This window comes from Triticum dicoccoides, chromosome 4B (genome assembly GCF_002162155.2).
Source record: "Triticum dicoccoides isolate Atlit2015 ecotype Zavitan chromosome 4B, WEW_v2.0, whole genome shotgun sequence".
In the NCBI taxonomy this organism is placed as follows: domain Eukaryota; kingdom Viridiplantae; phylum Streptophyta; class Magnoliopsida; order Poales; family Poaceae; genus Triticum; species Triticum dicoccoides.
The window spans coordinates 432,653,570-432,681,564 of NC_041387.1; positions in this window are offsets into that span (position 1 = coordinate 432,653,570).

Below are 27,995 nucleotides of genomic sequence, written 5' to 3' on the forward strand. Positions count from 1 at the left end.
TACCTTGTCTTCTCCTCTTGAATAAAATGTTTGCAGATTCCAGCTTAGTCCATGACACTCTTGCATTATTATTATCTCAAATCATTCGCTCGTGCAAGTGAAAGGCAATAATGACGATATTAGATGAACTAGCCATGGCAGAGAGAAACAAGTATGAACTCGACTTGTTCTGTTTTTGTAATTATGTTTAACCTAGTATCCATGCTTCAGCCTATTATGATCAAACATGTTTGCAATGACAATTGGGGATTATAGTTCCTCATGCCATGCATAAGTAGCTAGGAGTGAATAATGACTTGTCTTGGATATCAACATTGCGTTAAAATGATTGTGATGTAGTATGATGATATGGTATCCTCCTCTGAATGTTCGAATGGCTTGACTTGGCACATGTTCATGCATGTAGTTGAAACAAAACCAACATAGCCTCTATGATATTTATGTTCATGGTGTTCATATCCTACTCATGCTAGTATCCAATGTTACTTATGCATAATGCATGTTCATGACCGTTGTTGCTCTCTAGCTGGCCTCTTCTCAACCTAGTTGCTAGCCTTCACCTGTACTAAGTGGGAACTCTGCTTGTACATCAAAAACCTGAAACCCAAGTTATTCTAGATGAGTCCACTATACCTACCTATATGCAGTATTACCCTGTCGTCCTAAGTAAATTTGCACGTGCCACCTCTAAAAACTTCGAATAAATATCCTTTTTGTGTGCCTGGATCATTCATGGAACGACAGGAGGTAGTCGGTACCTTCCATGCTAAGCAGGTTATTCTCAGGTCGAGTGTTTATTCACTTGCCATCGCACGAGAAAAGGGCGGTAATAGGGATGCCTAGTCCCAAACTGCAAAAAGAAAAGAGCTTACAAATAATCAAACAAAAACTCCTAATGGAGTCATAACCTTTACATTTCCGCTTGGGAACCGCCACTAGCATGCTTAGCATGGAACATATTGATAACTGATGGTCGTGAAGTGAATGAGAAGGGTGCATGTCTCAAAATATCATTTACCTCTGTTTTAAAACTTGAGCTCTGGAACCTCTGCAAATCACTGCTTCCCTCTACGAAGGGACTATTTATTTACTTTTATGTTGTGTCATAACCTTCTCAAATAAGTGCCAGGACCTGAGAGCACTGCTGTCATGCTGATTCATCGTGTATAGCTAATGTTGGGTGCATAATGACTGGATTTTTTCTACCATGAATTGCAATGTTTAGTCGCTACTTGAACTTTGGGGGTTCTCTGCATTTATGTTTTGTGGTCTCAGAAAGGGCTAGTGAGGTACCACTATTGTCATATTATATCATGGCTATTTTGACAACGTGTTGCTATTTGAGATATCTTATTATTGATCTATAGTTGTTTATGTTATTGATATGAGTTAATATAATTTTTAAGAGCTATTGTCGACATGGTTAGTTATAATCCTTGCTTAAAACCTGGGTGCTTTTTAAGCTTATTTATGAAACAAGAGCAAAAGAGTTCGTAAAAGTTTTTCTTTTTCACTTTTAGTTTATCAAATGAATTGCTTGATGACAAGCAAAGGTTTAAGCTTGGGGGAGTTGATACGTCTCCAACATATCTATATTTCCTAACGCTTTTCCTCTTGTTTTGAACTCTAATTTGCATGATTTGAATGAAACTAACCCCGGATTGACGCTGTTTTCAGCAAAACTACCATGGTGTTGTTTTGTTCAGAAATAAAAGTTCTCAGAATGGAACGAAACTTTGCGAGGATTTATATATCAAATAAGAGAATTTCTGGAGCCAGGCGGTACCTGAGGGGGGCACCTGGGTGGGCACAACCCACCAGGGCGCGCCAGCCCCCCAGGCGCGCCCTGGTGGGTGCTGCCCACCTGGTGGCCCCGCTGACCCTCAAACCGACGCTATAAAATCTCATATTTCCAGAAAAAAATCAGGGGAAAGAATTATAGCATTTCACGAGACGGAGCCGCCACCGTCTCTTGTTATTCATCGGGAGGCCAGATCTGGAGTCCGTTTAGGGCTCCAGAGAGGGGATCTTCGATTTTCGTCATCACCAACACATCTCCATCGCCAACTCCATGACGCTCCCCACAGGGAGTGAGTAATTCCTTCGTAGGCTCTCTGGTCGGTGAGGAGTTGGATGAGATTCATATCGAGTTAGTTTTGTTACGACTTGATCCCTAGTATCCACTATGTTCTGAGATTGATGTTGCTATGACTGTGGCATGCTTAATGCTTGTCACTTTGGGTTCGGGTGCCATGATTTCAGATCGAAACTGTTTATGTTATCACCATTATATCCATGTTCTAAATCCGATCTTGCAAGTTATAGTCACCTACTATGTGTTATGATCCGGCAACCCCGGAGTGACAATAGTCGAGACCACTCCCGATGATGACCGTAGTTTGAGGAGTTCATGTATTCACTGTGTGCTATTGCTTTGTTCTGGTTCTCTATTAAAAGCAAGCCTTAATATCCCTTAGTTTCCAATAGGACCCCGTTGGCACAGGAGGGTAGGACAAAAGATGTCATGCAAGTTCTTTCCATAAGCATGTATGACTATTTACGAAATACATGCCTACATTATAGTTATGAACTAGAGCTAGTGCCGTATCGCCCTAGGTTATAACTGTCTCATGATGAATATCATCCAACGAGTTACTGATCCAATGCCTACAAATTTACCATATATTGTTCTTGCTAAGTTACTACTATTGCTACTGCTATCGTTACTGCTACAATATCACTGCTATCACTATTACTATTACCGTTACTACTGCTTCTATCATCAAAACTGTCATACTACTGTGCTACTAATCACTTTGTTGCATATAACTAATCTCCAGGTGTGATTGAATTGACAACTCAGCTGCTAATACCTTCAAATATTCTTTGGCTCCCCTTGTGTCGAATCTGTAAATTTGGGTTGAATACTCTACCCTCAAAAACTGTTGCGATCCCCTATACTTGTGGGTTATCAAGACCTTTTTCTGGCGCTGTTGCCGAGGAGCATAGCTATATTTGTTGAGTCACTTGGGATTATTATCATATTTATTGAGTCACTTAATGATCATTATGCTAAGCTAACGGATGGGTCTTGTTCATCACATCATTCTCTAATGATGTGATCTCGTTCATGAAATGACAACACATGTCTATGGTTAGGAAACATAACCATCTTTGATTAACGAGCTAGTCAAGTAGAGGCATACTAGGGACACTCTGTTTTGTCTATGTATTCACACATGTACTAAGTTTCCGGTTAATACAATTCTAGCATGAATAATAAACATTTATCATGATATAAGGAAAAATAAATAACAACTTTTTTATTGCCTCTAGGGCATATTTGCTTCAATATTCCCCCCGGGGTTCTGGTAACCCCCCCGGTACTTTGATAAATACCCGATACATTCCGGAACACTTCTGATGTCTGAATACTATCATCCTATATATCAATCTTTACCTCTTGGCCATTTCGAGACTCCTCGTCATGTCTGTGATCTCATCCGGAACTCCAAATAACATTTGGTCACCAAATCACATAACTCATATAATACAATATCGTCATCGAACGTTAAGCGTGCGGACCCTATGGGTTCGAGAACTATGTAGACATGACCGAGACAACTCTCCGATCAATAACCAATAGCGGAACTTGGACGCTCATATTGGATCCTACATATTCTACAAAGATATTTATCGGTCGAACCGTTATGACAACATACATAATTCCCTTTGTCTATCGGTATGTTACTTGCCCGAGATTCGATTGCTGGTATCTGCATACTTATACGTCTTGAACATATCTATAATTTTTGATTGTTCCATGTTGTTATATTATCATTCTTGGATGTTTTACAATCATTTTATATCATTTTTTGGTACTAACCTATTGACATGGTGCCAAGTGCCAGTTGCTGTTGCATGTTTTTTACATCGCTGGAAATCAACACCAAACGGAGTCCAAACGCAACGAAACTTTTTGTGGACTTTTTTGTTCCAGAAGACATCCAGTGGGCTAGAGAAGCACCTGGGGGTGCTCCGACGGGAGCACTACCCACCAGGGCACGCCTGGGTGCCCCTCGAACCGCATCTTTGCTCTATAAATACCTCAATGTACCAGAAACCCTAGGGGAGTCGACAAAAATCAATTCCAGCCGCCGTAAGTTCCAGAACCACCAGATCCAATCTAGACACCATCACAGAGGGGTGCATCATGTCCATTGGTGCCTCTTCAATGATGTGTGAGTAGTTCTGTAGACCTACATGTCCATAGTTAGTAGCTAGATGGCTTCCTCTCTCTCTTGCTTTTGATTCTCAATACAATGGTCTCTTGGAGATCCATATGATGTAACTCTTTTTGCGGTGTGTTTGTTGGGATCCGATGAAGTTTGAGTTTATGTTTAGATCTATCTTTTTATCCATGAAAGTTATTTGAGTCTTATTTGATCTCTTATATGCATGATTGCTTATAGCCTCGTATTTCTTCTCCGATATTTGGGTTTTGTTTGGCCAACTTGATCTATTTATCTTGCAACGGGAAGAGGTGCTTTGGAGTGGGTTCGATCTTACGGTGCTTGATCCCAGTGACAGAAGGGGAAATGACATGTATGTATCGTTGCTACTAAGGATAAAACGATGGGGTCTATCTCTACATAGATAGATCTTGTCTACATCATGTCATCGTTCTTATTGCATTCCTCTGTTTCTCCATGAACTTAATACACTAGATGCATGCTGGATAGCGGCCGATGTGTGGAGTAATAGTAGTAGATGCACCTGGATATCGTCATGATTATTTGAAGTTCTATCAATTGCCCAACAGTAATTGTTTTCCTATTCTTTGCTATTTTTCTCGAGAGAAGCCACTAGTGAAACCTACGGCCCCCGGGTCTCTTCTTTATTATATTTGCCTTTGCAATCTATTTTCCTTTGCTTTTATTTTCATATCTATTAAACCAAAAATACAAAAATATCTTGCTGCACTTTATTTTATTTGGCGTTCGATCTAACAATATTTACAACTCTCTCACGGCTGTTTGCCAATTTCTGGCATCGTTACCCGAAAGTGGTTGACAACCCCTTTAATACGCCGGGTTGCGAGTATTTGTTATTTGTGTGCAGCTACTGTTCATGTAGTGCTGCTTGGTTCTCCTACTTGGTTCGATAACCTTGATCTCATCACTGAGGGAAATACCTACCGTTGCTATGCTGCATCATCCCTCCCTCTCTGGGGAAATACCGACGTAGTTCTAGCAAACATCAAGAGGAGTTTCTAGCGCCGTTGCTGGGGAGACATCATCAACATCTACGAGGTTCCTAATCACAAATCTCATCTCCTCGCAATTTACATTATTTGCCATTTGCCTCTCGTTTTCCTCTCCCCCACTTCACAAAAATTTGTTGTTTTATTCGTCCTCTTTTTCGTTCGCCTTTTTCTTGCCGGATCTGTTTTTGAGTGCAATCTTGTTGCGTTCTCACAATGACTCAAGAGAACACCAAGTTGTGTGATTTATCCAATAGCAACAACAATGATTTTATTGGCACTCTTATTGCTCCTCCCACCACTAGTGCGGAATTTTGTGATATTAATACTGCTTTGTTGAATCTTCTTATGAAAGATCAATTTTCCGGTACTCCTAATGAGGATGTCGCATCCCATCTTAACACATTCATGGAACTATATGATATGCAAAAGAAAAAAGATGTGGACAATGATGTTGTGAAAATGAAATTATTTCCGTTTTCTTTGCGAGATCATGCAAAAAAATCGTTTTCCTCTTTGCCTCGTAATAGTGTTGATTCTTGGAATAAGCGCAAAGACGCTTTTTTTAGTAAGTATTTTTCGCCCGCAAAAATTATTTCCCTTAGAACCCAAATCATGAATTTCGAGCAACTTGAACATGAGCATGTTGCACAATCTTGGGAAAGGATGAAAATGATGCTAAGGAATTGCCCAACTCATGGGTCAAATATTTGCATGATCATACAAAAATACTATGTGGGGTTGAATTTTGTTTCTCGTAATCTTTTAGATTCCGCCATGGGTAGTACTTTTTATGGAAATTACTTTGGGTGGAGCCACCAAATTGCTTGATAATATCATGGAAAATTATTCACAATGGCATACCGAAAGAGCTCCTACTAGTAAAAAGGTTAATTTTGTTAAAGAAATTTTTCTTTGAGTGAAAAAGTTAATGCTCTTATGAAATTGGTTGCTAATAAAAGTTCTCCTATTGATTTTAATGATATGCCTTTGTCTTCTTTGATTGAGCAAAATAGTGATGCCATAGATGTGAATTTTATTTCGCGAAACAATTTCAATAACAACGCTTATAGAGGTAATTTTAATCCCAGGCCTTTTCCTAGTAATTCCTCTAATAATTATGGTAATTCCTATGGTAATCCTTCTTATAATAATAATAGTAACACCTATGCTCTTGAGAATCATATTAAATAAATTATCAACGCACAAAAAGTTTTCAATGCTACAATGGAAGAAAAGTTGAATACGATTGATGATTTGTCTAGAAGTGTTGATAGAATTTCTCATGATGTAGAAAATCTCAAGATGAAAATTTTTGTGCCTAAGGTAGAGGAATCAATTAAAGCTCTTTATGTTTCTATGGACGAAAGTAAGAAAATAACCGCTATGCTTAGAGCTAGAAGAGAATTTTTAGAAAAAGCATTTTCTAGTGATCACTTTCATAAAAGTGATGAAGATATTAAAATGATTGGTGTTTCTTCTATTGATTCCGTGTTTAGTAAAATTAAAATTGATGATAAAGGGACTGGAGAAGAGCCAACTTTACTTAGAAGGCGTCCTGATAATTCGGAACGTGAAAATCTTGTTGCGGCAATTGATAAAAGTGGGTTTGAAGAGGTCAAGACTTTAACTAGTGATGTGCCCACTCTATTGGATTACAAAGACTTTAATTACGATAGTTGCTCTTTGATTGATTGTATTTCTTTGTTGCAATCCATGATTAATTCACCCCATTCTTATGAACAAAATAAAGCTTTTACTAAACATATTGTTGATGCTTTGATGAAGGCTTTGGAAGAAAAATTGGAATTAGAAGTTTCAATTCCTAGAAAATTGCATGATGAATGGGAACCTACTATTAAAGTCAAGATTAAAAATTATAAGTGTTTTGCTTTATGTGACTTGGGTGCTAGTGTTTCTACAATTCCGAAATCTCTATGTGATGTGCTTGGTCTTACAAATATTGAAGAGTGTTCTTTAAATTTGCACTTGGCGGATTCTGCTATTAAAAAACCTATGGGAAGAATTAATGATGTTCTTATTCTTGCAAATAGGAATTATGTGCCCACAGATTTTATTGTTCTTGATATTGATTGCAATCCGTCTTGTCCAATTATTCTTGGTAGACTGTTTTTACGTACTATTGGTGCCATGATTGATATGAAAGAGGGCAATATTAAATTTCAATTTCCACTAAGGAAGGGTACGGAACACTTCCCTAGAACAAGAATTAGGCCACCATATGAATCAATCATGAGGGCATCCTATGGATCTAGAAACAAAGATGACAATACATAGATCCTTGCTTTATGCCTAGCTAGGGGCGTAAAATGATAGCGCTTGTTGGGGATGCCCGAGGCACCCGAAGATAATATTCAAAGAAGTAGCAAGCAACTAAACTTGGGGATGCCCCCGAGTGGCATCCCCGCTTTCTTCTAACAACCATCGGTATTTTACTTGAAACTATATTTTTATTCGTCACATACTATGAGTTTTGCTTGGAGCGTCTTGTATGATATGAGTCTTTGCTTGTTTTGCTTTGTGTCTTAGGTGTTGAATCCTTACTGGACACACCTTTTTGAGAGAGCCAAAAATTATGTTATGCTTGCTCCTATGCTTCACTTAAATTTTTAGAGCCATGGATTTGCTCTAGTGCTTCACTTATATCTTTTTGAGCACGGTGTGCTTTGTTATTTTTGAAGAAATGCTCTCATGCTTCACTCAGGTTTATTTGAGAGTTAGTAATTTTTTTAAGAAATTCTCTCTTACTTCACTTAGATTATTTTGAGAGAAAGAAAAATTATGCTCATGATCTTCACTTATATTTGTTTGAGCTTATCAAAAGCAACATGTGAAATAGTCCCAAAGTGATAGATATACAAGGAGGATCTAATAAAAACTTTCATGAAGATCATTGGTCAAAATAAACTTGATTCTTAGTAATAGTTTCGAGATATGACGATATGATATGTGAGTCATGTTGATGAGTAATTGTGCTTTAGTAAGAATATTGATGTTAAGGTTTGTGATTCCCTATGCAAGCACGAAAGTCAATAGTTATGCAATGAAATTTATATCCTACTTATGGTGCATTATTCGGTGTTACTTATGCTTAATGCTTGGGTACAATTTTTTTTGCTTTTTGGTTGGTCGCTTCTCACTCTTTTTGCTAGCCTTCACTTTGCACTAAGTATGATCACTACTTGTGCATCCAAAACCCTTTAAACCAGTTTTGCCTTATGAGTCCACTATACCTACCTATATGCGGTATTTCCATGCCGTTCTAAGCAAATTTGCATGTGCCATCTCTAATTTTCAAAATAAATTTCTCTTTTGTGTGCTCTACCGCTCGCGAGGAAGTGAAGGGTGACCAATATTTTCCATGCTAGATGTGTTATTCTCACGATGAGTGTTTATTCACTTGTCATTGCACGAGAGTACAACAAAGGTATTAGGGATGCCCAGTCCCGAAATGAAAAATGAATTTACTTTATGTTGTCAAATAATAAACTCCTTGGAAAGTGTTGGTATGGAGGGCAACCATGGATTCGACTAGCCATGGAAAGTGAAAGTAATGGTGGAAAAAGGTATAAACTTTATTTTCTGTTTGGGAACTGCCTATGATGTATCTAGCATGGAAAGTGTTGAGATGTCTAAGTCGTTTTGGTTGGTGGGAAAAGTATGCCTCTCAAAAATATTTTTATCTCTCAATTTAAGCTTTGAGCTCTGGCACCTCTACAAATCCCTGCTTCCCTCCGTGAAGGGCCTTTCTTTTACTTATGCAATTTTTATTTTGAATTTGAGTCTCCATCTTCTCTTATAAAGCACCAACTAAGTGGCACTATGATCGTATTTGAGCATTAGGTGTAGCTAATATTCGAGTGTGTTTCATGAATGGATCAATGATTAAGCATAATGGTCTAGGGATAACTTGCTTTAGTGTTGATATTTTGAAAGACATGGTTGCTTGTTGATATGCTTGAGTATTAAAGTCTTCATGTCAAAACTATACTATTGCTTTGAATCATATAAAATTCCAAATGTCCATGTTAAAAAGAAAAGAAATGTGATGGACATGTTAGGCAGCATTCCACATGAAAAATTCTATTTTTATCATTTACCTACTCGAGGACGAGCAGGAATTAAGCTTGGGGATGCTGATACATCTCCAATGTATCTATTATTTTTGATAGTTCCTTGCTATTATATTATCATTCTTGGATGTTTTACAATCATTTTATAGTCATTTTATATCATTTTTGGTACTAACCTATTGACATAGTGCCCAGTGCCAGTTGCTATTTTCTGCATGTTTTTTACATTGTAGGAAATCAATGTCAAACGAAGTCCAAACGCAGCAAAACTTCTTGAGGATTTTTTTGTGCCAGAAGACATCCATTAGGCCAAGCAAGCACCTGGGGGGTGCCTCGATGGGAGCAGCACCCACCAGGGCGCGCCAGGAGGCCCAGGCGCGCCCTGGTGGGTTGTGCCCACCTCGGGTGCCCCCTGAACTGCCTCTTTGCTCTATAAATACCCCAATATTCCATAAACCCTAGGGGAGTCGACGAAAATCAATTTCAGCCGCCACAGAGTCCAGAACCACCAGATCCAATCTAGAGACCACCATAGAGGGGCTCACCACTTCCATTGGTGCCTCTCTGATGATGCGTGGGTAGTTCTTTGTCAACCTACAGATTCGTAGTTAGTAGCTAGATGGCTTCCTCTCCCTCTCTCTCTTGATTATCAATACAATGGTCTCTTGGAGATCCATATGATGTAAGCCTTTTTGCGGTGTACATTACAAAAAAAAGACACATCCATAACATTTTGGGCCGAACGAATTTTTTTCTGTCATACTTATGACACTTCTATGACGATAATTGTGACAAAACCCGGTATCATCATAGATGTGGTGGGATCCTACTTCTATGACAAAAAATCATGATAGAAAATGGGATTTTTTGTCCTGGGCGGGCCGGAGACGTAGCTGCATGACATTCTTTGGGCCGTCCATGATGGAAAAACCATGGTAGAAGCGAGGGCGAAGAAAATTTCAGGGAGTTCCCGGTTACGGTGGGTGGTCGGGGGGCCGAGCGATGCATGTTTCTCTCGTATCGTATGCGCGTGAGTGCGAGGCGTTGGGCTCTAACTGAACCTGAGCGAGGCGTTGCCTAACTGAACTCGAGCGATTGCACTGCAGGCTACGCGTTACTGAACCCGAGCGATCGAGCGATTCCTTCGCTACTGCTGCTAACTGAAGCCGATCGATGCTGCCTATGGATGAATAGTGAGTGTTGCTGGGGGGTGGATGAACAGTGAGCATGGCTGGGGGGTTTGGATGAACAGTTCCCGGTGGGGGTGGATGACCAGGACCCCATGGTTGCCTCTGGATGAATAGGACCCCGATCGATAGAGCCGGTTGGGGTTGGATGAACAAGACCCCGTGGAGGGCTGGATGAATAGGATGACCCCATGGAGGGCTGGTTGAACAGTAGACGGTGGAGGGCTGGATGAACAGTAGCCCGTGGAGGGGTGGTTGAATAGGACCCCGTGGAGAGGGATGGTTGAATAGTAGTCAGTGGAGTAGCGTGCGGTGGAGGCTGGATGAACTAGAGCCCGTGGATGAATAGTCGCAGGTGGATGCTGGAGGAGGTCGACGGTGGATGAACAGTAGCCCATGGAGGCTGGAGGAGGTCGACGGTGGAGATGAACAGTATCCCGTGGAGTCCCGTTTTGTGGTACGCCACACCCCTCCCAATGAACAGGACCCTCGTTTCGACCGTAGTGCTCAAACACAAGTCCGTTTCCTCCGTTTTGTGGTACGCCACACCCCTCCCGATCAACATGACCCTGTTTCGACCGTAGGAGGTCCAACAGAAGTCTGTTTCCTCCGTTTTGCGGTACGCCAGACCCCTCCCGATGAACAGGATCCCGTTTCGACCGTGGCCGGTCGAACATAAGGCCGTTTCCTCCGTTGTGTGGTATGCCAGGCCTTGTTTCCATCGGCTGTTCCGTCCAATCCCTCCCGATGAACATGACGACGCCTTCCGTTCCGACCCAGCTGGTTGGCTTCCCATGAACACTACGATGATGCAGTTTCTCCATTTCGACCCAGCCATGTACACGAGCCCTGGCTATACGTGTGCACGAGTAGGCGTTCGATACCCCGCCCTTATGTACGTACATGGTCGTATTTACTTTCTTGCACCCTGGCCGCTGTACATACGTGTACATGCTACATGCGTGCCTCTACTATGACACGTGCGCGTCTACATCGACCAGTATGTATGTACGATAACCCACAAGTGTAGGGGATAATTGTAGCTCCTTTCGATAAGTAAGAGTGTCGAACCCAACGAGGAGCTAAAGGTAGAACAGATATTCTCTCAAGTCCTATCTGCCACTGATACGACTCTACGCATGCTTAGTGTTCGCTTTACCTAGAACAAGTATGAAACTAGAAGTACTTCGTAGGTGTTGTTGGATAGGTTTGCAAGATAATAAAGAGCATGTAAATATAAACTAGGGGCTGTTTAGATAAAGAAGCAATAAAGTAAATATAGAAAGTGTGGAAAAGTGGTGGTAGGAGTTGTGAAATTGTCCCTAAGCAATTGACTACTTCACTAGACCGATAGCAAGTTTTATGTGGGAGAGGCATAAGCTAACATACTTTCTCTTCTTGGATCATATGCACTTATGATTGGAACTCTAGAAAGCATCCGCAACTACTAAAGATCATTAAGGTAAAACCCAACCATAGCATTAACATATCAAGTCCCCTTTATCCCATACGCCATAAGCCCCTTACTCGGGTTTATGCTTCTGTCACTCAAGCAACCTACTATAAGCAAATCATGAACGTATTGCAACACCCTACAGCGGTAATCCCTCATGCTTGCGTGACACTGAGGGCACAATAGGACAGCAACATAACCACAAGCAAATTAAACCAATCATAGCAATTCATCAATCACCGATAGGACAACAAAAATCTACTCAGACATCATAGGATGGCAACACATCATTGGATAATAATATGAAGCATAAAGCACCATGTTCAAGTAGAGGGTACAGCGGGTTGCGGGAGAGTGGACCACTGAACATAGATGGAGGAAGGTGATGGAGATGTTGGTGAAGATGGCGGAGGTGTTGGTGAAGATCGCGGTGATGGTGATGGCCCCCGACAGCGTTCCGGCGCCACCGGAAGCAAGGGGGAGAGAGCCCCCCTTCTTCTTCTTCTTCATTGACCTTCTCCCTAGATGGGAGAAGGGTTTCCCCTCTCGTCCATGGTCTCCATGGCGTGGGAGGGGCGAGAGCCCCTCCAAGATTGGATCTGTCTCTCTGTCTCTCTCTGTTTCTGCATTCTGGGATTCTGCCCTTTCACCGTTTGTTATATATTCGGAGATCCATAACTCTGATTGGATTGAAACCTTCGCCCTGATATTTTTCCAAAAATTAGCTTTCTTGCAGCCAAATAAGAGCGTCAATCGCCTTATGAGGGGCCCACGAGGGTCAGGGGCGCGTCCAGTATGGGCAGGCGCGCCCCCTGCCTCGTGGCCACCTCGGGCACCACCTCGTGTTGATTTTACTTCCCAAAAATCATAAATATTCCAAAAATAAGCTCCATCCGTTTTTATCCCTTTTGGACTCCGTTTGATATTGGGTTTCTGCGAAACATAAAACATGCAACAAACCAGAACTGGCACTGGGCACTGGATCAATATGTTAGTCCCAAAAATAGTATAAAAAGTTGCCAAAAGTATATGAAAGTTGAATAATATTGGCATGGAACAATCAAAAATTATAGATACGACGGAGATGTATCAGCATCCCCAAGCTTAATTCCTGCTGGTCCTCGAGCAGGTAAATGATAAAAAAAATTGATGTGGAATGCTACCTAGCATAATCTTGATCACATGTCTAATCATGGCATGAATATTAAGACATAAGTGATTCAAAGCAATAGTGTATCATTTGATATAAAAACAATAATACTTAGGTCATCCCAACAAACAGTCATGTTTTTCAAAATATCAATGCTTATAGAACGTTATCCTACAAAATCATATAGTCTTGTATGCTCCCTTTTCTTAACACAAGGTACCCCTCATGCCTATCCCGGTGTCAGCCAAGCAATTGTTTCATACTTTTGTATTCTCAAACTTTTTCAACTTTCACGCAATACATGAGCGTGAGCCATGGATATAATACTATAGGTGGAATAGAATATGATGGTGGGGGTTATGCGTAGAAGACAAAAAAGGAGAAAGTCTCACATCGACGCGGCTAATCAACGGGCTATGGAGATGCCCATCAATTGATATCAATGCGAGGAGTAGGGATTGCCATGCAACGGATGCACTAAGAGCTATAAGTGTATGAAAGCTCAAACTGAAACTAAGTGGGTGTGCATCCAACTTGCTTGCTCATGAAGACCTAGGGCATTTGAGGAAGCCCATCGTCGGAATTTACAAGCCAAGTTCTATAATGAAAATTCCCACTAGTATATGAAAGTGACAATATAGGAGACTCTCTATATGAAGAACATGGTGCTACTCTGAAGCACAAGTGTGGTAAAAGGATAGTAACATTGCCCCTTTTCTTTTTTTTCTTCCCTTTTTTTGGGTGATAACCCACAAGTGTAGGGGATCGCAACAACTTTCAAGGGTAAAGTATTCAACCCAAATTTATTGATTCGACACAAGGGGAGCCAAAGAATGTTCTTGAGTATTAGCAGCTGAGTTGTCAATTCAACCACACCTGGATAACTTAGTATCTGCAGCAAAGTATTTAGTAGCAAAAGTGGTTTGATAATAATGGTAACAGTAGCAAAAGTAAAGATAAATGTTTTTGGGTTTTTTGTAGTAGTTGTAACAGTAGCAACGGAAAAGTAAATAAGCGAAGAACAATATATGAAAAGCTCATAGGCAATGGATCAGTGATGGATAATTTTGCCGGATGCGATTCCTCATGTAATAGCTATAACATAGGGTGATATAGAACTAGCTCCAATTCATCAATGTAATGTAGGCATGTATTCCGTAAATAGTCATACGTGCTTATGGAAAAGAACTTGCATGACATCTTTTGTCCTACCCTCCCGTGGAAGCGGGGTCCTAGCGGAAACTAAGGGATATTAAGGCCTCCTTTTAATAGAGAAACAAAACAAAGCATTAGCACATAGTGAATACATGAACTCCTCAAACAACGGTCATCACCGAGAAGTATCCCGATTATTGTCACTTCGGGGTTGTCGGATCATAACACATAATAGGTGACTATAGACTTGCAAGATAGGATCAAGAACACACATATATTCATGAAAACATAATAGGTTCAGATCTTAAATCATGGCACTCGGGCCCTAGTGACAAGCATTAAGCATAGCAAAGTCATAGCAACATCAATCTCAGAACATAGTGGATACTAGGGATCAAACCCTAACAAAACTAACTTGATTACATGGTAAATCTCATCCAACCCATCACCATCCAGCAAGCCTACGATGGAATTACTCACGCACGGCGGTGAGCATCATGAAATTGGTGATGGAGGATGGTTGATGATGACAACAGCGACGAATCCCCCTCTTCGGAGCCCCGAACGGACTCCAGATCAGCCCTCCCGAGAGAGATTAGGGCTTGGCGGCGGCTCCATGTCGTAAAACGCGATGAAACTTTCTCCCTGATTTTTTTCTCCCCGAGCGTGAATATATGGAGTTGGAGTTGAGGTCAGTGGAGGTCCAGGGGGCCCACGAGATAGGGGGGCGCGTCCTACAGGGGGGCGCGCCCCCTGTCTCGTGGACAGGCCCTGGGCCCCCTGGCCTTGATTCTTTCGCCAAAAATTCTTATTAATTCCAAAAAGTGCCTCCGTGGATTTTTAGGACATTCCGAGAACCTTTCTTTTCTACACATAAAACAACATCATGGCAGTTCTGCTGAAAACAGCGTCAGTCCGGGTTAGTTTCGTTCAAATCATGGAAGTTAGAGTCCAAAACAAGGGCAAAAGTGTTTGGAAAAGTAGATACGTTGGTGACGTATCAACTCCTCCAAGTTTAAACCTTTGCTTGTCCTCAAGCAATTCAGTTGATAAACTAAAAGTGATAAAGAAAAACTTTTACAAACTCCGTTTGCTCTTGTTGTTGTAACATGAAAAGCCAGCATTCAAGTTTTAGCAAATATTATGAACTAACCATACTAACAATAACACCTAGGTCTCACAATTACTCATATCAATAGCATAATCAGCTAGCAAGCCATAATAATAAAACTCGGATGACAACACTTTCTCAAAATAATCATAACATGATATAACAAAATGGTATCTCGCTAGCCCTTTCTGAGACCGCAAAACATAAATGCAGAGCACCTTTAAAGATCAAGGACTGACTAAACATTGTAATTCATGGTAAAAGAGATCCAGTCAAGTCATACCCAATATAAACCAATAGTAATGAATGCAAATGACAGTGTGCTCTCCAGCGGGTGCTTTTTAATAAGAAGGGTGATGACTCAACATAAAAGTAAATAGATAGGCCCCTCGCAGAGGGAAGCAGGGATTTGTAGAGGTGCCAGAGCTCAATTTTAAAATAGAGATTGAATAACATTTTGAGCGGCATACTTTCGCTGTCAACGCAACAACTATGAGATGGCTGTATCTTCCATACTAAATGCATTATAGGCAATTCCCAAACATAATGGTAAAGGTTTATACTCCCCCAACCACCAACAAGCATCAATCCATGGGACTGGGCATCCCGGTTACCGGCCCTTTCTCGTGAATGAGGAGCGGAGTCCACTCCTCTTGAGAATAACCCACCTAGCATGGAAGATATAGGCAACCCTAGTTGTAACATGAGCTGCTCGAGCATACAAAACAGAATTTCATTTGAAGGTTTGGAGTTTGGCACATACAAATTTACTTGGAACGGCAGGTGAATACCGCATATAGGAAGGTATAGTGGACTCATATGGAATAGCTTTGGGGTTTAAGGAGTTTGGATGCACAAGCAGTATTCCCGCTTAGTACAGGTGAAGGCTAGCAAAAGACTGGGAAGACCAACTGAGAGAGCGACAACAGTCGTAAACATGCATTAAAATTAATTTACACCGAGTACAAGCATGAGTAGGATATAATCCACCATGAACATAAATATCGTGAAGGCTATGTTGATTTGATTCAACTACATGCGTGAACATGTGCCAAGTCGAGTCACTCAATTCATTCAAAGGAGGATACCATCCCACCATATCACATCATAATCATTCTAATAGCATGTTGGTACGCAAGGTAAACCATTATAACTCATAGCTAATCAAGCATGGCACAAGCAACTATAATCTCTAAATGTCATTGCAAATATGTTTACTCCATAATAGCTGACTCAGAAACGACGAACTCGTCATATTTACAAAAACAAGAGAGGTCGAGTTCATACCAGCTTTTCTCATCCCAATAAGTCCATCGTATATCGTCATTATTGCCTTTCACTCGCACGACTGAACGACGTGTATAATAATAAGAGTGCACGTGCAATGGACTAAGCTGGAATTTGCAAGCATTCAACTCAAGAGAGAAGACAAGTAATATGGGCTCTAAGTTAAATAAAGAATCATGCATATAAGAGCCACTAAGCATTTTCAATATGGTCTTCTCGACCCCCAAAGGAAAGAAGAGAAAATAAAACTATTTACACGGGAAAGCTCCCAACAAGTAAGAAGAAGAACTAGAAATCTTTTTGTGTTTTCATTTTAATTTCTACTACAAGCATGGAAATTAAACTAACTAATTTTTTTGGTTTTCCTTAAAGTTTATCAAACACACAAGAAGAAAACGAGAAAAAGAAATTTAAACTAGCATGGATAATACAATGAAAGAGTATGAGCACCGACAACTAGTGTGTGAACATGAATGTAAAGTCGGTGAGAAATACGTACTCCCCCAAACTTAGGCTTTTGGCCTAAGTTGGTCTAGTACCAAGGACCGCCTGGTTGATATCCATAAGTGAAACTGGGTTGTACTGAGATGCAGAGGCGACCGCCTCCTGAGCGGCAGCAATTTGGCGAGTTGCCTCCATTCCCCTCTCATATTCAGTTGCTTCTTCCCTGGTGACAACATATCTTCCTTTTGCCTGATAATCAAAAAGGTAGGGAGTAGGAAGAGTAACAGGGACGATGTTGCGTCTGTCATAGATTAGTCGATAATGGAGGAATTGTTCATTCCTCTCAAGAAAATGATGATCGAACATAGCTTCTTTATCCAAATAAATAGGAGGTATAATCATACCCCCCTCTCGTGGGGCTATATTAAGAAAATTAGCCACACGGGTTGCATAAATTCCTCCAAATAAATCCCCCCTTCTGCTATTATTCTGCAACCTACGTGCAACTATTGCCCCCAAGTTATAACCTTTATAACCTGACACAACACTATTGAGGACACAAAGATCAGGGACACACATGTGACATGCTTCGTCCTTACCGTTAATGCATCTACCAATAAAGAGGGCAAAATAATGTATAGCAGGAAAATGAATGCTCCCTATGGTAGCTTGTGTTATGTCCCTAGATTCTCCCACAGTAATACTAGCAAGAAAATCTCTAAATTCAGATTTGCGAGGATCATTAATATTACCCCACTACGGGAGTTTGCAAGCAGTTGTGAAATCCTCTAAATCTGTGGTATAAGATGTATCATAAATATCAAACATGACACTAGGAGAATTACGCGCACAGATATATTGGAACCTCCGCACAAAGGAACCAGTCAATTGATAATATTGAGGACACTTATCTTGTAAGAAGTCCTCCAGCTCGGCATTACGCACATACACGTCAAATTCCTCCTTGAAGCCTGCTTCGACCATAAAATCATCGGATGGCCACTCACAAGCCCGTACATTTGCGTCCCTCGGCAATTCAACATCTTGCTCACGTATAGCAATCCTTGGCCCTTTCTTTGCCGAGGAACCACCTTGGTACATTCTTCTAAGCATAATTCTTTTTCTGAAAATTTCTGAAATTTTAGTAACTTCAAAATAAAAGTGAATAAAACTAAACAAGATTGATAGCAACTACTCCTACAAGTGCCTAGAGCCTATATCATGCATTGGAATTGCTTAGGACCTCAAAAATTTAACATGCAAGCTCAAGAACATGGTCACCTATGCAGAAAAAATTTGCAATGAATAAAGCACTAGAACAAAAACTAATTGGACCAATGGAGGAGTCACATACCATGCAACAATCTCCCAAAGCAGTTTTGTGAATGCAGCTTTGAGCTAAGAGATCGAAAATCGCAGCAAAATGAGCTAGAACTCGTGCTTGAGTTAGATGGGGATTTTTTTGGGTAGAAGATGAAGTGTGTGGGTGCTGGCATAAGTAGAGGGGGGCCACCAGGGGCCCACGAGACAGGGGGCACCCTATAGGGGGGGGGGGCGCCCTCCACTCTCGTGGCCTGGTGCTTGCCCCTCCTGCAGTGATTTTAGTGCCTAAAATCCTCAAATATTCTAGAAAAAATCATACTAAATTTGCAGGGCATTTGGAGCACTTTTATTTTTTGACTATTTTTTGTTGCACGCAAATTCAAAAAACAGACGGATAATACTATTTTTGCTTTATTTATTCTAAATAACAGAAAGTAAAAAGAAGGTACAGAAGGTTGTGCCTTCTAGTTTCATCCATCTCGTGATCATCAAAATGAATCCACTAACAAGGTTGATCAAGTCTTGTTAACAAACTCATTCTGAATAACACGAAATCGGAGAAATTTCGAATAACACTAAGTTACCTCTACGGGGATATGAAAATCCCCAACAATAAGAATATCATACTTTTTCTTGATAGTAGGGAGAGGAAATTCAAAACCTCCAAAAATGATAGTTGGATCTTTTTCAATAGAATTGATGCTATGAACTTGAGATTGTTTCCTCGGAAAGTGTACCGTATGCTCATTACCATTAACATGAAAAGTGACATTGCCTTTGTTGCAATCAATAACAGCCCTTGCAGTATTAAGAAAAGGTCTACCAAGGATAATAGACATACTATCGTCCTCGGGAATATCAAGAATAACAAAGTCTGTTAAGATAGTGACATTTGCAACCACAACAGGCACATCCTCACAAATACCGACAGGTATAGCAGTTGATTTATTAGCCATTTGCAAAGATATTTCAGTAGGTGTCAACTTATTCAATTCAAGTCTACGATATAAACAAAGAGGCATAACACTAACACCGGCTCCAAGATCACATAAAGCAGTTCTAACATAATTTGTTTTAATAGAGCATGGTATAGTTGGTACACCCCGGTCTCCAAGTTTCTTTGGTATTCCACCCTTAAAAAGTGTAATTAGCAAGCACGCTGGAAATTTCAGCTTCCGGAATCTTTCTTTTATTTGTAATGATATCCTTCATATACTTAGCATAAGGATTTACTTTGAGCATATCAGTTAAGCGCATACGTAAGAAAATAGGTCTAATCATTTCAGCAAAGCGCTCAAAATCCTCATCATCCTTTGACTTGGATGGTTTAGGAGGAAAGGGCATGGGTTTCTGAACCCATGGTTCTCTTTCTTTACCGTGCTTCCTAGGAACAAAATCTCTCTTATCATAATGTTGATTCTTTGATTGTGGGTTATCAAGATCAACAACAGGTTCAATCTCTACATCATTGTTTTTGCTAGGTTGAGCATCAACATGAACATTATCATTAGGTTCATGTTCATCACCTGACTGTGTTTTAGCATCAGAAATAGAAATATCATTGGGATTCTTAGGTGTGTCTACAGTAGGTTCACTAGAAGAATGCAAAGTTCTATCGTTTTTCTTTTTCTTGTTTTTAGAAGAACTAGGTGCCTCTAAATTATTTCTCTGAGAATCTTGCTCGATTCTCTTAGGGTGGCCTTCAGGATACAAAGGTTCCTGAGTCATTCTACCAGTTCTAGTAGCCACTCTAACAACAAAGTCATTTTTATTATTCAATTCTTCAAGCAAATCATTTTGAGCTTTAAGTACTTGCTCAGCTTGAGTAGCAACCATAGAAGCATATTTGCTAACGAGGTGAAGTTCATCTTTAACTCTAGCCAAATTATCACTTACTCATCCTATCTCGAAAGCATTATTCTTTAACTCTTTACCAACATAAGCATTAAAACTTTCTTGTCTAGCCATAAAGTCATCAAATTCATCTAAGCATGGGCTATGAAATTTAGTAGAGGGTATTTCAACTTTATCATATCTATAGAGAGAATTTACCTTTACTACCTGTGTCGGGTTATCAAGACAATGTGGTTCTTCAACAGGCGGTATATTAAGATCATGTATTTCTTCAATAGGAGGTAAATTCTTAACATCTTTAGCTTTTATACCTTTTTCTTTCATTGATTTCTTTGCCTCTTGCATATCTTCAGGACTGAGAAATAAAACACCTCTCTTCTTCGAAGTGGGTTTAGGAATAGGCTCAGGAGTTGGCTCAATTGGTTCAGGAATTACTTCAGGAATTGGCTCGGGGAGAGTCCAATTATTTTCATTAGTCAACATATTATTCAATAATACTTCAGCTTCGTCGACTGTTCTTTCCCTGAAAACACAACCAGCACAACTATCCAAGTAGTCCTTGGAAGCATCGGTTAGTCCATTATAAAAGATATCAAGTATTTCATTTTTCTTAAGAGGATGATCAGGCAAAGCATTAAGTAACCGGAGAAGCCTCCCCCGAGCTTGTGGGAGACTCTCTTCTTTGATTTGCACAAAATTATATATTTCCCGCAAGGCAGCTTGTTTCTTATGAGCAGGGAAATATTTAGCAGAGAAGTAATAAACCATATCCTGGGGACTATGCACACAACCCGGAGCAATAGAATTATACCAAGTCTTAGCATCACCCTTTAATAAGAATGGAAATATCTTAAGGATATAATAATAGCGAGACTTCTCATCTTTAGTAAATAGGATAGCTATATCATTCAACTTGGTAAGATGTGCCACAACAGTTTCAGATTCAAGGCCATAAAAAGGATCAGATTCAACTAAAGTAATAATCTCAGGATCAACAGAGAATTCATAATCCTTATCAGTAACACAAATAGGGGAAGTAGCAAAAGCAGGACCGGGTTTCATTCTAGCATTAAGATACTGCTGCTTCCATTTAGCTAATAATTTCTTAAGATCATATCTATCATTGCAAGCAAAGATTTCCCTAGCAGCTTCTTCATTCATAACATAACCCTTAGGAACAACAGGTAATACATAATGATTGGGAGAACCTTCATCATCACTATCATCAATAATAGGTTCTTCAGTAATTTCATTCCCCCTAACTCTAGCAAGTTGTTCATCAAGAAATTCACCTAATGGCAAAGTAGTACCATGCACAGGAGTAGTTTCATCATGCATAGCAGAAGTGGCATCATCAATAACATGCGACATATCAGAATTCATAGCAGTAGTAGGTTTAGGTGTCGCAAGCTTACTAATAACGGAAGGAGAATCTAGTGCAGAGCTAGATGGCAGTTCCTTACCTCCCCTCGTAGTTGAGGGCAAAATAGTAGTTAGGTCATCTTTCAAGTTCTTCATAGTGATCAACATATATAAATCCCAAGTGACTCAGAGAATAGAGCTATGCTCCCCGGCAACGACGCCAGAAATTAGTCTTGATAACCCACAAGTGTAGGGGGTCGCAACAGCTTTCGAGGGTAAAGTATTCAACCCAAATTTATTGATTCGACACAAGGGGAGCCAAAGAATATTCTTGAGTATTAGCAGCTGAGTTGTCAATTCAACCACACCTGGATAACTTAGTATCTGCAGCAAAGTATTTAGTAGCAAAAGTGGTTTGATAATAATGGTAACAGTAGCAAAAGTAAAGATAAATGTTTTTGGGTTTTTTGTAGTAGTTGTAATAGTAGCAACGGAAAAGTAAATAAGGGAAGAACAATATATGAAAACCTCGTCGGCAATGGATCAGTGATGGATAATTATGCCGGATGCGATTCCTCATGTAATAGCTATGACATAGGGTGATATAGAACTAGCTCCAATTCATCAATGTAATGTAGGCATGTATTCCGTAAATAGTCATACGTGCTTATGGAAAAGAACTTGCATGACATATTTTGTCCTACCCTCCCGTGGAAGCGGGGTCCTAGCGGAAACTAAGGGATATTAAGGCCTCCTTTTAATAGAGAACCGGAACAAAGCATTAGCACATAGTGACTACATGAACTCCTCAAACAACGGTCATCACCGAGAAGTATCCCGATTATTGTCACTTCGGGGTTGTCGGATCATAACACATAATAGGTGACTATAGACTTGCAAGATAGGATCAAGAACACACATATATTCATGAAAACATAATAGGTTCAGATCTTAAATCATGGCACTCGGGCCCTAGTGACAAGCATTAAGCATAGCAAAGTCATAGCAACATCAATCTCAGAACATAGTGGATACTAGGGACAAACCCTAACAAAACTAACTTGATTACATGGTAAATCTCATCCAACCCATCACCGTCCAGCAAGCCTACAATGGAATTACTCACGCACGGCGGTGAGCATCATGAAATTGGTGATGGAGGATGGTTGATGATGACGATGGCGACGAATCCCCCTCTCCGGAGCCCCGAACGGACTCGAGATCAGCCCTCCCAAGAGAGATTAGGGCTTGGTGGCGGCTCCATGTCGTAAAACGCGATGAAACTTTCTCCCTGATTTTTTTCTCCCCGAACGTGAATATATGGAGTTGGAGTTGAGGTCGGTGGAGGTCCAGGGGGCCCACGAGATAGGGGGCGCGCCCTATAGGGGGGGGCCTGTCTCGTGGACAGGCCCTGGCCCCCCTGGCCTTGACTCTTTTGCCAAAAATTCTTATTAATTCCAAAAAGTGCCTCCGTGGATTTTCAAGACATTCCGAGAACTTTTCTTTTCTAGACATAAAACAACATCATGGCAGTTCTGCTAAAAACAGCGTCAGTCCGGGTTAGTTTCATTCAAATCATGCAAGTTAGAGTCCAAAACAAGGGCAAAAGTGTTTGGAAAAGTAGATACGTTGGAGACGTATCATTGGGCGGGCTTCTTTGGCCCCCTTTTTTATTTAGGCTTCTTTGGCCTCTCTTTTTTTTCTCTTTTTTTCATGGGGCAATGCTCTATAATGATGATCATTACACTTTTATTTACTTACAACTCAATATTACAACTTGATACTAGAACAAAGTTATGACTCTATATGAATGCCTCTGGCGGTGTACCGGGATGTGCAATGATCTAGCATAGCAATGACATAAAAAAACAGACATGAAAACATCATGCTAGCTATCTTACGATCATGCAAAGCAATATGACAATGAATGCTCAAGTCATGTATATGATGATGATGGAGGTTGCATGGCAATATATCTCGGAATGGCTATGGAAATGCCATGATAAGTAGGTATGGTGGCTGTTTTGAGGAAGATATAAGGATGCTTATGTGTGATAGAGCGTATCGTATCAGGGGGTTTGGATGCACCAGCGAAGTTTGCACCAACTCACGAGGTGAGAAAGGGCAATCACGGTACCGAAGAGGCTAGCAATGATGGAAGGGTGAGAGTGCGTATAATCCATGGACTCAACATTAGTCATAAAGAAATCACATACTTATTGCAAAAATTTATTAGCCCTTGAAACAAAGTACTACACGCATACTCCTAGGGGGGAGGTTGGTAGGAGTTAACCATCGCGCGCCCCTGACCTTCACGCAAAAATAAACAATCAAAATACAATGCGCGCCGATTTGGTTACATAATTAGTAGACCATACATGCATGCTTCAGGAATCACAAACCTTAACACCAACATCCTTACTAAACACAACCATCTACTAGTACCTCCCACATATTGTTATCTCTATATCGCAAAACTATTGCAAGGAATCAAACATATCATATTCCGTGATCCACAAGTTTTATGTAGGATTTTATGACTAACCATGTGAATGACCAATTCCTGTCATCTCTCTAAATAAATATAAGTGAAGAAAAATAGTATAATTCTTTATAGAAAATATATGCCCATGCTCTAACAAATATAAGTGAAGCAAAAGAGCATTCTACAAATGGCGGTTTTCTATGTAAAGAGAAACAGGCAATCCAAACTTCAAATGATATGAGTGAAGCACATGAAGCATTCTATAAAGCCATACTCAAAAGATTTAAGTGAAGTGCAATGATCATTCTATAAATCAAGCAAGTACTATCTCATACTAGCATGGTGCATAAAAGAAAAGTGAAAACTAAATGCAAAAGACGCTCCAAGACTTGCACATATCGCATGAACAAAACGAATCCGAAAACATACCGATACTTGTTGAAGAAAGAGGGGATGCCTTCTGGGGCATCACCAAGCTTAGACACTTGAATCTCCTTGAATATTTACTTGGTGTGACTTGGGCATCCCCAAGCTTGAGCTCTTGCCTCTCCTCCTTTTCCTCATATCGAGACCTTCTCGATCAAACCCTACATCCACACAAAACTTCAACAGAAAACTCGATAAGATCCGTTAGTATAATAAAGCAAATCACTACTCTAAGTACTGTTGAAAACCAATTCATATTTTGTTTTTGCATTGTGTATACTGTAATATAGCTTTTCCATGGCTTAATCCACTGATATAAATTGATAGTTTCATCAAAACAAGCAAACTATGCATCAAAAACAGAATCTGTCAAAAACAGAACAGTCTGTAGAAATCTGAACATTCACCATACTTCTGGTACCCCAACAATTCTAACAAAATTAGTAAAAATAAACAATTTGTAAGGAAAGACAGTGAAAAAAGAATCAGAACCGTTTGACTTTCCAGTTAAAAATGTAAAATCGCTCACTACAGCCAAAGTTTCTGTCCTGCATCGTACAAACCAACAAGCATCGTAAACATCCTAAAGGCAAACCTTAGCTCATTATTATTATAATAAAATGGAATTGTACAAGGGGATGATTATTTTTAATGAAAATTTTCTGTAATTAATATTCAAAAAGTTTCTGTGAGCATGAACAAAGTTCAAGGAGCTCCCCACTTCAACAATCACTACAAAAAAAATACACTTCCGTGATGATACGTGTTTGTCACAGTAGGTCGCGTTTTTTGTCATGCATGTACATCCATGACAAATTTATGACAGAATCGAGATAGTCATACCTGTGCTATCGTAGAAGTGTTCGATGACATTACCAAAATTATCATCACGGAAGTGTCCACTTCCATGACGATAAATCGCGCGTCACAGAAGTGCTTTCCTCAAGGGTGACCGACACGTGGCATCCACCGTAACGGAACACCGTTAAGCTATCGGGTCGGGTTTTGGATCCAATAACCCGTTAACAGCCCCAACCAATGGGGATTTTCCACGTGTAAAATCATCATTGGTTGGAGGAAACACGTGTCGGCTCATTGTTGGGACAGATGTCATCCACTCATTGGACAGAAGGTGCCTATGATACGTCGACACGTGGCATGGCCCAACAGAGGCCCATTCCTGTGAAAAGGCCGACCCGTTTGACTTGGTCAAAAGGTGACGGGCCGGCCCATGGAAAGCCTGTTAACGGCCTATTCGCATATAGCCCATTTACAGCCCGCTAACCCAAGGCCCGTTACGCCCTATCCGAATTAGGCCCAGTAGTGTCATCTGGGCCATCCAATATGATTCCATCCCGTTTTCACTTCTGGCCCATGTATGGCCCATGACATCTTTTGGCCCATATGAGGCCCCATGTAACTCTTGGCCTATTAGCGGCCCATGGTGAAACTGGCCCGCGATGAACAGTGTATTACTTTAGACCCATTAATGGCCCGTGGTGAAACTGGCCCGTAATGAACAGTGTATCGCTTTATACCCATTAAGGGCCCGTTATTTAGTTGGGCCGTTTATAGCCCATATTATCTTTTGGCCTTCTCAGAGCCCATTTATTCTTGGGCTTATTTGCAGCATTCAGTTACTTATGACCCATTACTGTCATTTTCTGCTTGTGGGCCAAATTCAGCCCGTCGTTACAGTCGGCCCGTTTGTGGTCTGTTAGTATGTTGGGCCATTTTCATAGCATCAACAAATACGGCCTATTAACGGCCCGTTATGGTCAGCCAATAAAACGTATGATTTCCATTATAGGCCCGTCTACGGCCCATTAAAGGCCAGTACAAGACCCATAAATGAGTCGGCGGCCCATGGATCCTACGTGACGTAGAAGGCCCATGGACCCTGCGAGACGTAGAAGGCCCATGGACACTGCAAGACGTAGAAGGACCATGGATCCTGCGAGACGTAGAAGGCCCATGGATCCTACGAGACGTAGAAGGCCCATGGATCCTACGAGACATAGAAGGCCCATGGTCGGGCGAGTTGGCCCCCGTTTGAACGATATAGCATATTCAAAGAATTATCCTACTCAATACTATCACCTCTAAAAAGCATACACTATACAACAAAGAGATCAAGGCATAGAAAGGTAGAATAATCCTACACTATACAATAAAGAAATTACAGCCGATTATACCCACTGGGCACTATGGTACGACATAGGTGATAATAAAGCATACACAAACAGCAAATTACATACACTGGGCAAATACGGCTCATACATCATGGACGCGCATCAACTTAACTCCATTTGAACTATAATCTCTTCAGAAAATAGGATTGGCCGGATTCAGATAGCACAAATTTCAGTCTATAAAATCTCCAATTCCTTCATGGTTACCTCGGTGTCTTGTTTCATTTTTTTGACTCCTGCATCTAATACCTGCATGTCCAGTCTCAACTTGTTGATTATACATTGACAATCATGTACACGTTGTCTTGCCACCTCTAGTTGATGCTCGAGAACATCAGCACATTCCAATTCCAATCCATAATCATTCGGTAACGGCCATGCCGCACTGCTCGCAGATTTTTGTGTTGATGTCACTTCATCCTGAAATGTTTCTGTAAGTACACATGACTAGGGCAAAAATATAGTTACAACAGTGAAGCGAACAAGACACTATTTTGTACTACATGGCAAAACAGGACTAACAATAATGTTACACGTCACTTTCACAAAAAAATGTTACACGTCATGAAGCATAAGTAGGTGATATTTTAAAAATTGTAAAAAAGATAGTCTGTGCAGCCTGCATACAGAAATCCCTCTTAGCTCACCAGAGGAGCATGATGTTGGGGTCCAATCGAAAACACAGACAAGTTACAAATTTAGATAGCACGTTGCATATAAGTAAGCAAGTAGTTGGCCATTCTGTACCTCAATTAAAGCCTTAGGGAGCATAATGAATAGCAGAGGGTTTCATACAAACATACTACAGCAGGCAAAACTATGCAATCATTAGCATAGTATAAACTAGATTGTGAGCCTCATGCAATAATAGTTGGTTAATAGACTTCAAAGCTTCAGGCACACTTTGGCAGAGTAATTAAATGGTAAGGCCTTTAATTATGTCAACTAATAGTGATACAAGTACCGAACATCAGGCATAATTATTTGGGCATCTCATTAAGTGAGGACAAATAAAGCAATTGAAAAGATAAAATTAACTATGCCTGAAACAAACAAGGAATTGAACTGTTGAGTTGCATACAGTGACTTACCTTAGCAGGTTGAAGAGGCTCAGCGCAGCTCCTACTTCTCTTGCAGGGCTCCTTCCTAGCATCTTGTACTTGGAAATCCTCAATCTTATCTTCATTGCACCCCCTCTGCAAGGTGACA